Here is a 13,915-nt window from a genome sequence, read left to right as displayed (position 1 = left end):
ATATAATTTGTCAACATTAGGGAAGCTCAAGTAAAGGGAATATGGGAACTCTTTGTAGTATCTTTAAAACTCTTCTATAAGCCTAAAATTATCTCTAAATAAAAATTACAAAAGCAAAACCCTTTAACATTTGTCTACATGACAAAAATGACCTCCATCACTATCACTCTTTGTGCTCCGGCCAGCATGGTTGTCCTCTCATTTCCAGGACTTGGGATGCTCCCTCCTATGGAAAGGTTTTTGCACAAGGTACAGAGGTTTCTCTTCTGGCTTAAATCTTACTTCCCTTTTTTGGAGTAATAATCCCCTACTTACCCTTCAGATCTTGGATTAAGGATCTCTTTTTTTTTGCTTTCACACCTCTTGATAGAACAAATCCTTCACTTACAGGCTCCTGTATATCATAGACCACTCCTTCATAACCCTAGTCACAGTTGCAATTGTGCATTTCTTTGCATGGTTATTTGTTAATTTGTCTCTTCTACCAAACAGTAAGATCTGTTGTTAGGTACTACACTTTAACTTAACCAGTGCCCAGCAAAGGCTCTGATGCAGAGTAGGCACTCGATAAATAATTGTTCAATAAACGATAAGTCTCTTAAGCATCTGAATTGTCCTACCACTTGCTCACAGAAGGGGGAAGGAGCGCTCCCCTTTCCATCAAATGTGTTGGCAGGCAAAACATTCTAATTATAAACACTTTATGGGAAAATGCTTTAAAGGAGGAACTCTGAGATCTCACAATAAGCAGCAGAAATGTGGCTGTTCCTGTAGGTGCCCCCTCTGTGTAACCCCCACCACAGGAGCATCTCGAGCTACCATGCCATGCAGTGTGAAGTCTTGTGGCTCCCTCAACAGGTAATTTTACTCAGTGGATAAAGAAAGAGGGAATTCAGACATGCCTATTGTGCGAGCTAAGCAAGACTTTGTCTCTATTTATTTATTTATTTATTTATTTTTGGTTATTAATTTAAAGAAGTTAAAACCCATTTTGCGATTTGCTGTTTATCAGGCAAATGATTATTTAAGGCAATTCCCGGTGAGACTTGCTTTACGTTTTGAGGACATTCCAGTTCAGTGATGGCAGATGGAACTCATAGTTAAAATTTTTAAAAGAGAGACAATGAAATGGGTTCCAGAGAGATAATAAGGCTGCAGTTTCACAGGCAGAAAAATAACCCCCAGAAAAATTGCTATTTGGAACTAAAACCTGTACTCAGGGAATTGAGAGAGGGGAGACTGCAAGAAGGATGTTAACTCTTTGTTAGTCTGGGTTATGAAGTATGACTTATGATGGACCTAACTCACTAAGAATGGGAATCCTCTATGTTGATTTAATTTCTTGCAGCATCCAATATTGTCTTTAGTGAGCTGGGGAAGAAAGAGAGAAAACCCAATTCCTTCTTGCACTCAGAACAGACCTTCAGTGTGGATATGATATTTATTATTTGCTTCTCTGTGATACTGTGACTGGACATTAGTTGCCCTAAATACAGGAAAAACTAACTGGTCCTTCATTAAAAGAATGTCATATATGAATGAGTTTATAGAAAAAATTTTAGGCAACAAGTGTTCCCCCAAGTTCATAAACAACACACCACAGATACGTAAAGCTCAGCTCATTATGCATGAGTCATGTGGACTAACTTATATAAGGCTTCATAGTTAAATGGATTATAAAGAGCCCATGATTGAGAATTTATCTTAAATAAACTTTTCTTTTAAAATAAAAATGATATTTATGCACACATCGCATGTTCATGTTTAAAAAGAAAGTAGAATAAACATTACTAACCCGTAATCACACCATCAAGAGGTAATGCCTGCCCCTCCCTCTTTTAGTAGTTATGATCCAAAATAACAATTATCAACATTGGCTCTTTTTATTTATTATATCTTAAAAATTTCCTCATATCATTAATGATTCTTCCTAAATAAAAATAGGATTGGGTGTACAATATACATCAACTGGGTGTTCGATATAAGAAATAGGATTCGAATATCTAAGAGATTTCTAGTTATAGTCCAGTGTATATGCTGGGTGGGAACTGGGTAAGGTGACCTAACAAGACCTTGTAGTTTCTCTATTCTATCATATGCCAGGCTCAAAAGCTGAATATATGAATATACAGTCACAGATGCAGTTTAAATAAAGTGGCAAACATATTAAATGGTAAGAATTCATCTTACCAAAGACCCTGTCCTCTGTTGGAATGTTTACCAAGGATTTCCTTTAGAGAAATGTGAAGTGAACTTCGTCTACTTTGGATGTGATTTTAATGGGTGCTACCAAATGGCTATTGCCGTCAGATTGCTCCAACATTCTTCTATATGATTTTATTTGAAATTCTCAGCCTTTACATAGATGTATTGAATTAATCATTGCCTATTCCAGGAAGTCCTCTGTTACAAATGCAAGTATTAATACCACATTATATGGATGAAGCATTGAACTTATGTTTTGGTTAATGACCATATTGTCACATAAGTCCTTGAAGGGATGGGAATCACAGGAATGACAAATTTTAATTGGGTCCAGAGGGTAGGATAAAAGATAGGGGGGCACAATTCATAACCAAGAGTATTAGGCTGTTCTTGCATTGCTATTTTAGGTGTTCTAAAATACCTGGGACCAGGTAATTTATAAGAAAAAAGCTTTAATTGGATCATGATTCGGCAGGCTGTACAGGAAGCATGGCACCAGCATTCTGCTCAGTTTTGAGTGAGGGCTTCAGAAAGCTTACAATCGTGGTGAAAGGTTAGGGAGGAGCAAGCATCTTACATGGCAGGAGTGGGAACTAGAGAGAAAGTGAGCGGGGTACAGGGATGCCACACACTTTTAAGCAACCAGATCTTTTGAGTACTCACCCACTTCCATAAAGACAGCACCAAGTCATGAGGGATCCACCCCCATGATCCAAACACCTCCCACCAGGCCCTACCTCCAGCATTGAGGATTACAATTCAACATAAGATTTGGGTGGGGACAAATATGCAAACTAAACCACCAAGTTATGAATCATGGAACACTCACCAAAAAGACTGGGCCAGTGAAGTGAGGATCATTTGGTTGTCCTTTAAGGACTGACGTGGGATTTGTAGAGCCAGAGGAGCAGGTACAGTGTGAAGAGAAGGCATAGGCAGGAGGACATGGGCATAGCAGCTGCTTGATGTTTGCTGGAAGTGGGGAACTGTAGGAATTATGAAGTATTCAAGTTTAATAAACTCAAGGTCAAGATACTTTTTAATTTTACTTATTTATTTTTAATCTGCTAGCAAGATGGGTAACAGTTATGATTACTGGGATGCTAAACAGCTGACACTACCTAGCTCTTTGGTCTTGTTGAGTATTTGTATTATCTAAGCTAACTTCATGTTGTTAGTTTATTCAATGGAAGAGAAAATGCTGAAAGAAATGATAGATAAACAATCAACTACCTCAGGATGCTTCCACACAGCCCCCATTATGTGTCATCTTGTTTGTGAGAGCAGACAGGTTCTTACAAAGTATTACAATTCTGCATAATATATTCTCCTCTTAACATAAATCGTTACAGAGAAGGACAAATGCTGTTTAACCATCATTTACTAAAACAGTTTTAAAAATTAGCTAAGCATATTCCCACACCAACAACTTAAGGAGTAAACATGGCATTTACAAAACAAAACAAAACAAAACAACAAAAACACAGCTTTCTCTGTGTGTCTCAAAAAAACAAAACAACAAAAGCGTAGATTGGGAAAATGTAGAAGATGGATACTAATTAGTGAAGCAAAACTGTTGCAAGGGCACTGATTAATGTTAATAAGTTGAGAAACACCTATAGTAGTTTTCTATATTATGATAAATACACGTTAGTAGATCTACATGTGTGAGCACATAGTTTATTAGAATAAACATTGGTTTATGTTTCTCTCTTTTCCAGTCCTATAAAAATCTTATCCAGGAGGTAATTTCTATCAGATTTGTTAAGGAAAGGGAACCAGCCAGCTGCAACGCCTCCTATGGCTTTCCTTAAACTTTAAAACTAAGGACAGTCTGATAATTATCTTTCAGTACTTACATCCAATGCTTTGCTGGTAAATGTTTCACAGTTAATTCTCTCAGGAGGGAGAAGGGAGCCCTGATTTGTAGCATTTACTAATTTCTATGGTGTAAATAATCCCAATATGGCCAATTTCAAGCTACCAACATAATAACAATTGGCTTTCAAAATTCCTGAAAATTTAACAGTTGTCCCTCCTGAGCTATTATGACCTCACTCCAGCATACACCTGCTTTTTTGCAGCTCATATATTAGAGGTATTTGTATCCTATTAGCAAATATTCAGAAATATAAATCTATTTTCCAACTCCCTTCTGCCGCCGCATGAGTCAAAAGCCAATCTCCAAGTGCAGTGGCAGAATAAGCACCAGTGGGCAGGTAGCTGGTCACCTTCCTTCTTTATCCCTGTATGCTTCGAATTTTTCTGAATTATGATTCCACCTGGGTTGAGGAGGTCAAGAACCAGAATCACTTAAGAAAAATGTAGCTTATGCTTTCTAACATGTATAGATGAAAAGATTGAATGTAGATAAGCTTTAAGTTGCATCCCAGCATTGAGTTCTTATAACAGCAATTCTCAACTTTAGACGTATATTGAAATCAGGTGGGAAATTTTTAAAAAATATCCAAGACCATTTTCAATCTCCAGAGATTCTGATTTCACTGAGCTGGGGTGGGGCCTGGGCATCAGTATACTTTAACAGCTCCCTAGGTAATGCATCCAGTTTATAGGTAATGATAGTTATGTTTCTAGATAGACATCAATGAGCAGAAGCAAATGTGTGGAGAGGCATTTGAGGATAAAGGGTTAAAGGTGTATATGTATGTTTTCAAAATATATTTATGTTATTATATGGAAACACCTAATAAAATTAAATGGTGATATTTTGACAAATTGATGTAAAAGAAACCAGGTTAAAATAAGTTTTTTTTTTCTAAAATATGTATTCATTTGGGAATGGGAAAGGGGGATTGTAATTCAGTATGCACAGAGTGGCATGCCACAAGTGCACCTGGAGAGGGCAAGGTAAAGGAATGCTTTTATTAGCAAAAACAAGAAGTTCACATAAGCTCCTCAGAAACAGAGTTTATTGATGCTAGAGGCTCAAAGCCAGAATTATCATCAGTTCATTGGTAGAGATGCTGTTACTGGGCAAGTGTTTCTTTGAGAGCATATTATCTGAATTATTGCAATTCTAAAGAATGTCTGGTGATAAGCCTTCTCACTTGTGCAATGTGACAGCCATGCAAAATAGATGATGTGTGAAGGACATGAAGAGTCTTGTGGGGTTTTTAGAAAGTCCTTGGAAATAGTTGTTATTTCAGGTATACAAGTATGTGCAAGTATGAGTACCCCTTCTCCTTCGTTCCTTTTCTGGCCTTATTCTGTCTGGGTCTGACAAAAGTTATTTCATGCTGGCATCTACAACATTCATACCTCTCTAGTGCTGTCTTTCTTAAATGACAATGACCCTCTTTCATCATAACGTAGATTAATCATGTTTCATTTTTGTCTAGAGCTGTCTTTGTATTCACTGCTTTTCCAGGGACAGTTTCTAAATAATCTGGTTTCTAACCCACAGGTTTCATATACTTTCAGGTTTTCAGGTGGATTCCTAAATATAAGAAGAAAAACAAAAGAGAACTTTTTTTTTTTTTTGGTCTAGGTTTTATAATGGCCCAAAAGTCAAAAAGAAAAAAATAAAGGTCAACTAATTACACCGTTCCAAAGAAGCGTTAGACCACCCATGCAGAATTTGAAAGGGAAATAGGTGACACCTACTGCCTTCTTCCAGGCTGTAGAAAAGAAGTTATGATTCTTCTCAGAAAGGATTTTTTAGGGGTCAAAGTTTACAATGGTTGTGATATTTTCTCTCATCCCCCCCATAAAGAAAGGAAAAAGAGTATTTTATTCTCACTTCCAAACAAGGGAGAGAGATTTGATTTTCAGTCAAAGAGCTTGAGATATGTCCCTTGCAATTTGGGGAACACAAGAAATAAACTTTCATCCTGTGTCCCAGCAGTTTATTGCAAAAATTGAGGCTGGAGGAGATCGCTTGATGGGAGGGGAAAAGAGAAGTCTGCATGGAAAGTCAGCTAAGCTGCCACCAGCAGCAAGGTGAAGGGGTGTCTCTGCTTTACATAGGGTGAGTGCTGCACGGGAAGGAGTTGGTCTGCCCATCATTTTAGAATAAACTTCCTCCAAGAGAGCTGCTTTTCAGAGAGAAGCTATCTCAGCAGAGGGAAGCTGAAGGTGGTACCCTCAGATACAGAGAAGAGGGGATTGTCCTCAGTGGCTGGCTGGAGGAGGGGATGTTGCTCACATTGAGGGAGGTTGAACCTGATATTTCCAGTGGGAAATTTTGGGGGTAACAATAAAGCACCAAGCTGGGAAGTCAGCTATGAACACTTGCTAAACCCAGAGAGACATTAAATAAACTCCTTTCTCCCCCCATTTTACTCTATACTTCCCCACTTATGCATCCAGACAGAAGCCATCAAGAGCCCCCTATGTGGGGATAGAGGGTGGGTAAGAAGCAAAAAGCAATCAGAGATTTTGCAGTACGCATCTTCTGTCTTCACTGAAGGTTGCCTAGCTTGAAGCAATATCAAACTAAGGAAGGACAAATATTTAACCTAAATCAAGTTTAGAGTTAGCATTTAAACTGGACTGGGCATTTTAATTACAAAAATGAAAAAACTTTGCATGTGATTAATGGGACTTGAGGAATTTTTTTTAAATATCCAGGAGAAAGTAAAAAAGTTATTAGATCCACTCAAGAGCAGTGACATTTGCAAAAATAATAGTGGATTTAGAGGAACAATGACAGAAAAGAATAAAGTTATATTAATAGTTTGCTGCACCCTACACAAACCTGCCCCTTTCAATGTACTGAGTGTTTTATTCTACCAAAGCTCAGTGATCCCGAGAGACTTTCTGAGGTCTAAAAACTCATTGGAAAATAATTCTTAGCACTGTAACTATATGTTTCCCTGCAATTTATGTTGCAAAGTTGCATAATGAAGATGAATGATAACAAAGGCCAGTCACACTACAAGGTGCACACGGTGTGGTAGAAAGAGAATTATGGGAAGTCAGGGAACGAACACTAGTCTGGGTTGTGTCATTTTTAAAGTGTGCAACTGGAAGAAAGCAACTTAACTTCTCTTGACCTATGATGTCTCTGCAAACTAGAAATAATGATTTTTGCCCTTCCTGCTTCCCAGAGTTGTGGGGAAGATGATAGAAGAAAATGCCTTGAAAAACAGCAATTTTCTACAAATGCATGGTGTTATTGTTGACCATATTAGGCCCCAGCATATAGTGCACAGGTGAGACACCCATGCCTTTGCTGCTATTCTTAAACTATGTCCATTGCGATTTTGCATCCGAGGAATAATACCTTTTTTTCACAGGATGCTACTCTGTTGATTCCAGCCCAGGAAAAATAAAACAAAACATTAGTTCTCTGGCTTTTGTTTACTCTAGTGTATTTCCCTTGAGAGGCAGAAGTCAGAAACAAATTTTAGGCAAGACATATTTCTTATGTTTTAAACTAACATTGATTTATGTTAAACATACATATGTATTGTAGAAAATTTGGAATTTTATGAAACATATAAAAGTCTTCCATCACCCCAACATTCCAAGAAAAATTACTGTTTGAATCTCACCTTAATTCATGCTTGAGGAAAGCAGCTGTGTGTCCGGTTCACACTCCTATATTCCCACGCTTGGAACTGTGTGAAATACATATTAATAACAAGCGCTCAATACATATTTGAATACTGTGTGTTAAGATTTGGAATAGTCATTTTAGTTCATCTGTGGGATCAGTCAATATTAGATAGATCAATGAGACAGAAAATTAACAAGGATATTCAGAACTTCAACTCAGCTCTGGACTAAGTGGACCTAATAGACATCTGCAGAACTCTCCACCCCAAATCAACAGAATATACATTCTTCTCAGCACCACATCACACTTATTCTAAAATTGACCACATGGTTGGAAGTAAAACACTCTTCAGCAAATGCAAAAGAATGGAAATCATAACAAACAGTCTTTCAGACCACAGTGCAATCAAATTAGAACTCTGGATTAAGAAACTCATTCAAAACTGCACAACTACATGGAAACTGACAAACTGCTCCTGAATGACTACTGGGTAAATGACGAAATTAAGGCAGAAATAAATAAGTTCTTTGAAACCAATAAGAACAAAGACACAACATACCAGAATTTCTGGGACACGGCTAAAGCAGTGTTTAGGGAGAAATTTATAGCACTAAATGCCCACAGGAGAAAACAGGAAAGGTTTAAAGTCAACACCCTAACATCAAAATTAAAAGAACTAGAGAAGCAAGAGGAAACAAATTCAAAAGTCAGAAGAAGAGAAGAAATAACTAAGAGAAAAGCAGAACTGAAGGAGGTAGAGACATGAAAAACCCTTCAAAAAAATCAATGAATCCAGGAGTTGGTTTTTCAAAAAGATTAACAAAATAGATAGACCGCTAGCCAGACTAATAAAGAAATGAGAAGAATCAGATAGACACAATAAAAAAGATAAAGGGGATATCACCACTTTTCCCACAGAATTTTAAAGTTAATTTTCTTATTGTTAAATATTTAGATTGATTTGTATTCTCACTATTATGAATAGTATTGAAAGAATTGTGTTGGAAATTTTTTAAAAAAATTATTGCTTGCGATTAAGTTTCCTCTTGGCTGTAAAAATTCCTCAGATTTTCCTGGCTATGATGACCTTAACAGTTTTGAGGAGTATTCTTCAGGTTGCAATCTTATTTTTAAGTGATAGATAATAATCCTGTTTAGAATTTAACAGGATATCAAATTTACCAATTCTCTTATTATGGACATTCGGATTGTTTCTACTTTTTACCTACTAAAAAAAAATCAATTTTTTTTAAAGTTGTTTCATTATCTTCCTAGGTTTATTACTGCAGAGGATGAATCTGAAGCCAGATTGCTCTTTCTTTACTTCTAATTAACCTGTTGGACTCCTCACTTGTTCATCTTTCTGCCTTCAGGTACGAGGCTAGACATATTTACTCCCTCTCCTTCACTGTACATGAATACAGCAATAAATAAAAATCATGTTCTTCCCAGAATCTAGTTCTTCTTGCTTTGTAAATAGCTAGCTATTTTTGTTTTATTTTACATTTTTTATCATGTTACTTCTGTAATTGTTTACTGTGATTTTTACTCAGATTTTAAGAAAAAATACTACATTTCAATAATTTTAACTTACATGCATTTTCTTCATCTTTAGAATTTTTCTCCTTTTCACCATGTAGTTCTTGCTTCACTTTCATTTGTTATTTTCTCTAACTATTTTTTTCAGGGAGTCAAACTATCAATAATTTATATCCAATATGAAACAGAATTGTCAATTGTTCTTTTTTTTATTTTACTTTAAGTTCTAGGGTACATGTGCACAATGTGCAGGTTTGTTACATATGTATACATGTGCCATGTTGCTGTGCTGCACCGATTAACTCGTCATTTACATTAGGAATATCTCCTCACCATGTTTTGAAACTTGTGATTTTTTTTCTGGTAGTATGCTTTACTTTCTTCCCTTTTCTTTTTTGTATACCTGTGGCATGTTTTGTTTTGTTTTTTAATTTGAGGTTTCCATGAGCTTTGCAAAAACTTTAAATTTTTATACTTACTCCTGAAATTATTGTTTTCTAATTTTTTAATTTTTAATTTTTAAGATTTGTGGCCACATAGTAGGTATTCCTATTTACGGGGTATATGAGATCTTTTGATACAGACATACACTGCATAATAATCACATCAGCGTAAATGGGGTTTTCATCACCTGAAGCACTAATGATTTCTTTGTGTTACAAAATATCCAATTATATTCTTTTAGTGATTTTGAAATGTAAAACAAATTATTGTTGACTTTAGTCACCCTGTTGTGCTATCAAATGCAAGATCTTTTTCATTCTAATAATATTCTTGTACCCATTAACCATTTCCCTTTTCCCCTGACCCCATGATCTTTCCCAGTCTCTGGTAATAATCATTCCACTCTGTCTCCATGAGTTCAATTATTTTAAAGTTTTTAGTTACTATAAATAAATGAGAACATGCAAAGTTTGTCTTTCTGTGCCTGGCTTATTTCACTTAACATAATGCCCTCCAGTTCCATTCATGTTGTTACAAATGACAATATTTTATTATCTCATTCCTTTTCAATGACTGAATATTAAATAGCACTCAATTATGTGCACATACCATACTTTATTTATCCCTTCCTCTGTTGATGGACACTTTGGTTGCTTCCACATCTTGGTTATTGTAAATAGTGCTGCAATATACATGGGAGTGTAGATAAATCTCTAATACCCGGATTTCCTTTATCTTTGGTATATACCTAGGAGTGGGATTGCTGAATTGTATGACAGCTCTATTTTTAGTTTTTTGAAGAACCTCCAAACTCTTCTCCAGAGTGGTTGTGGTAATTTCCATTCCCAACAACAGTGTATGAGAGTTCCCTTTCTCCACATCCTCACCAGCATTTGTTATTGCCTAATATTTGAATAAAAGCCATGTTAACTAGGGTGAGATGATATATCTTATTTTTTGTGAATGCTTTCCCTTAATTTCTCTCAATTGTTTTCATTTGCATTTCTCTTATGGTCAATGATGTTGAGCACTTTTTCATGCATATCTGCTTGCCATTTGTGTGTCTTCTTTTAAGAAATGCCTATTCAGATCTTTTGCCCCTTTTTAAATCAGAATTTTAGATTTTTGTGCAATAGAGTTGTTTGAGCTCCTTATATATTCTGGTTCTTAATCTATTGTCAGATTGGTAGTTTTCAAATAGTTTTTCCTATTCTGTGGGTTGTCTCTTCACTTTGTTGATGGTTTCCTTTGTTGTGCAGAAGCTTTTCAAGGTGAGGTGATTTTGTTTGTCCATTTTTGCTTTGGTTTCCTGTGCTTGTGGGATATTATTTAAGAAATCTATGCCAAGTCCAATGTCCTGGAGAGCTTCTCCAATGTTTTCTTGTAGTAGTTTCATAGTTTGAGGTCTTAGATTTAAGTCTTTAATCCATTTTGATTTGATTTTTGTGTATGGTGAGAAATAAAAGTCTGGCTTCATTATCCTGCATATGGATATCCAGTTTCCCAGCATTTATTGGAGAGACTGTCTATTCTTACGTGTATGTTCTTGGAACCTTTGTCAACAATGAGTTCACTGTAAATGTATAGATTAGTTTCTGGGTTGTTTGTTCTTTTCTATTGGTCCATGTGTCTGTTTTTATGCTAGTACCATGTTGCTTTGGTTACTATTGCTCTGTAGTATAATTTGATATAAGCTCATGCGATTTTTCCAGTTTTTTTTTTTTTTCCGTCTTGTTCAAGACAGCTGTGGCTATTCTGGGTCTTTTGTGGTTCCATATAAATTTTAGAATCTTCTTTCTTTTTTTTTTTTTGATGGATTTTTGCTGTTTTTGCCCAAGCTAGAGTGCAATGGCATTATCTCTGCTCACTGCAACCTCCCCCTCCCGGGTTCAAGAGATTCTCCTGCCTCAGCCTCTCCAGTAGCTGGAATTACAGGTGTTACAGGCACGCGCCACCACGCCCGGCTAAATTTTTCTATTTTTAGTAGAAAAGGGGTTTCACCATGTTAGCCAGGCTGTCTCAAACTCCTGACCTCAGGTGATTCACCCACCTTGGCCTCCCAAAGTGCTGGGATTACTGGCATGAGCCACTACACCTGGCCAAATTTTAGAATTTTTTTTTTCCAAATATAAGATCATATCATCTGCAAACAAGTATAATTTGGCTTTTTCCTTTCTTGTGTTGATGCCCTTTATTTCTTTCTCTTGTCTGATTTATCTATCTAGGACTCCAGGACTATGCTGAATAACAGTGGTGAAAGTGGGTATCCTTATTGTGTTCCAGAGGTTGTAGGAAAGACTTTCAGTTTTTCCCCATTCACTATAATACTTGCTGTGGGTCTGTCATAAATGACTTTTATTGTGTTGTGGTAGGTTCCTTCTGGACCCAGATTTTTTTTTGTTTTATTCTTAAGGGTTTTTATCATGAAAGGATGTTGAATAGTCTCAAATGCTTTTCCAGCACCAGTTGAAACGATCAGATCAATGAGACAGAAAATTAATAAGGATATCCAGGACTTGAACTCAGCTCTGGACTAAGTGGATCTAATAGACATCTGCAGAACTCTCTACCACAAAGCAACAGAATATACATTCTTCTTAGCACCACATCGCACTTATTCTAAAACCAACCACATAATTGGAAGTAAAACACTACTCAGCAAATGCAAAAGAATGGCAATCATAACAGTCTCTCAGACCACAGTGCAATCAAATTAGAACTCAGGATTAAGAAACCCCCTCAAAACCACACAACTACATGGAAACCGAACAACCTGCTCCTGAATGACTACTGGGTAAATAACGAAATGAAGGCAGAAATAAAGATATTCTTTGAAACCAATGAGAACAAAAACACAATGTACCAGAATCTCTGGGACATAGTTAAAGCAGTGTGTAGAGGGAAATTTATAGCACTAAATGCCCACAAGAGAAAGCAGGAAAAATCTAAAATCTACATGCTAACATCAAAATTAAAAGAACTAGAGAAACAAGAGCAAACAAATTCAAAAGCTAGCAGAAGACAAGAAATAACTAAGATCAGAGCAAAACTGATGGAGATAGAGACATGAAAAAACTTTCAAAAAATCAGTGAATCCAGGAGCTGATTTTTTGAAAAGATCAACAAAACAGATAGACCACTAGCCAGACTAATAAAGAAGAAAAGAGAGAAGAATCAAATAGAGGCAATAAAAAATGATAAAGGGATATCACATCAATCCCACAGAAATATAAACTACCACCAGAGAATACTATAAACACCTCTACACAAATAAACTAAAAAATATAGAAGAAAGGGATAAATTCCTGGACACGTACACCCTCCCAAGACTAAACCAGGAAGAAGTCGAATCCCTGAATAGACCAATAACAGGTTCTGAATTTGAGGCTGTAATTAATAGACTACCAACCAAAAAAAGTCCAGGACCAGATGGACTCACAGCTGAATTCTACCAGAGTTACAAAGAGGAGCGGATACCATTCCTTCTGAAACTATTCCAAACAATAGAAAAAGAGGGAATCCTCCCTAATTCATTTTATGGGCCAGCATCATCCTGATACCAAAACCTGGCAGAGACACAACAAAAAAAGAAAATTTCAGGCCAATATCCCTGATGAACATCGATATGAAAATCCTCAATAAAATACTGGCAAACCGAATCCAGCAGCACATCAAAAAGCTTATCCACCACAATCAAGTCGGTGTCATCCCTGGGATGCAAGGCTGATTCAACATATGCAAATCAATAAATGTAATCCATCACATAAGCAGAACCAATGACAAAAACCACATGATTATCTCAATAGATGCAGAAAAGGTCTTTGACAAAATTCAACAGCCCTTCATGCTAAAAACTCAATATACTAGGCATTGATGGAATGTATCTCAATATAATAAGAGTTATTTAGGACAAACCCACAGCCAATTTCATACTGAATAGGCAAAAACTGGAAGCATTCCATTTGAAAACCAGCATAAGACAAGGATGCCCTCTCTCACCACTCCTATTCAACATAGTATTGGAAGTTGCCAAGGAAATCAGGCAAGAGAAAGAAATAAAGGGTATTCAAGTAGGAAAAGGGAAGTCAAATTGTCTCTATTTGCAGATGACATGATTGTATATCTAGAAAACCCCATTGTCTCAGCCCAAAATCTCCTTAAGCTGATAAGCACCTTCAGCAAAGTCTCAGGATACAAAATCAATGT

This window comes from Pongo pygmaeus, chromosome 6, assembly GCF_028885625.2.
Source record: "Pongo pygmaeus isolate AG05252 chromosome 6, NHGRI_mPonPyg2-v2.0_pri, whole genome shotgun sequence".
Taxonomy (NCBI): Eukaryota; Metazoa; Chordata; class Mammalia; order Primates; family Hominidae; genus Pongo; species Pongo pygmaeus.
The sequence above is the reverse complement of the archived record's forward strand: the minus strand, read 5'-3'. Positions refer to the sequence as shown.